Raw genomic sequence first — 1,708 nt, forward strand, 5'->3', positions numbered from 1 at the left:
ACAGAGTCGTCCAAACCGGTGTGTTGTCAGGTGCCAGCCTGGAAAAGACGCTTCAGCTTTGGCTTCAAGTTGAGTTAAATCCACCAACAGCAGCAAATGTGGCTCATCCTCCAGCAGGTGTTTGGCTCATGCTAATGCTAGTTTTAGCAACACTAGAACCGATGCTAAAGTTAGTGTGGATTACCTGGTTCTGGGTGTTGGTAGAGTCCTCATAACTATCTTTTTTGACCCTTTTGGTAAACCCAAAATTTGTGTTTGCCTATTTTTTGACAGTATTCAAAATAAAACTGACTATTTTTCCCCTTTGGATAAATTGAGACGCAGCTAACGTTATATATGCAGTAGGGTAGCTAACGTTTGCTAACGTTAGCAGCTGAGATGCTAACGTTAACGCTAAACATCAGAATTTTGTGTTTTTAGATGTTTTAATACTAAAACCAAGCAAGAAAGTAACATTTCACAAGTGAGAAGTTATCTTACAATATGTTACTGTCACAAACGTTTTGAATTTGATCGCTTAAGCTAGCATAACTTGGCTGTGGATGCTAAATTACGTTAACTAGCAGGTAAATTAAAATTATTTTTTTTGTTGTTTTTTGTTTTTTTACAACAGACGTTAACTCTAGATGGTCGCTGAAGACCCACACCTGTATCGGTGCCGTCCAACAATGTAAGTTCTCCCAGTAAACACCGTGCTTTTAATCAAAATGTGAACGAACCAGTTACAGGTTCACTGGGTCGTAACACCCGTAACCATGGCAACAATATGAAACGGTGAATCGGCAGTTTCAGCCCCACTGAAGTTGAACCAACACACAATCTGATGTCTCTCTCTTTCACCACATTTCCCACAAACCAGCTGTGACTGGCGCTCTCATGCCCACCCATATTCCCCTTACTGCCCTACACACACACACACACACACACACACACACACACACACAATATACATGACTGAAGGCAGGCTGTGCTTCCACAAACACTTCTTCTCTGTGACATAGCCATCATCACAGGAACATTAAGCTGCAGTATGTAAACAGGTTTTGTGTTAACAGCAGCAGAGCAGAACTTCTCTCTCTCTCTCTCTCTCTCTCTCTCTCTCACTCACACACACACACACACATTCAAACACTTAATACTCCTCTATGACTCACTGCACTACTCCAGCAGTAAAATGTCATGACCATTTATGTGCACAAAGTCCAAACACGCTCCTGCAGTGGTTCAGTGCGACTCATTTGAACTCACAACAAGGTTACATAGAGGTTCTTGTCTGCACTTAAAGCTGCAAGTGACTTATTTTCATTATTTAAATGAAACTTATTTTCTCCATTGTCAGCAAATAGTGAACAAAAAAAAAAAAAGCTGTTTTACTAAACCAACAGCCCAAAACCCAAAGATATTCAGATGTATAGTACAGAAAAAGAAGGAAATCCTCACTTTGGAGAAGCTGCAACTAGAGAATGGATGGTTTTGCATGAAAAAAGAAACATCTAAATACAATAATTTTCCCTTCAAGTAATTGCTTAATGGTCTAATTGTTATAGCTTTGGTCTGTACTAAAGGTACGGAGCTTCGATATCCAGCACTATATTGGAGCATGAATATAATACAGTCAATAAGGAATAAAACCGAATTATATTTGTAAATACATCCAAACCAAAAACATATAAAGTTGAAACTTTTAAACTTGATACCGTTTTATTTT

The sequence above is a fragment of the Mastacembelus armatus genome, chromosome 23 (genome assembly GCF_900324485.2).
Source record: "Mastacembelus armatus chromosome 23, fMasArm1.2, whole genome shotgun sequence".
In the NCBI taxonomy this organism is placed as follows: domain Eukaryota; kingdom Metazoa; phylum Chordata; class Actinopteri; order Synbranchiformes; family Mastacembelidae; genus Mastacembelus; species Mastacembelus armatus.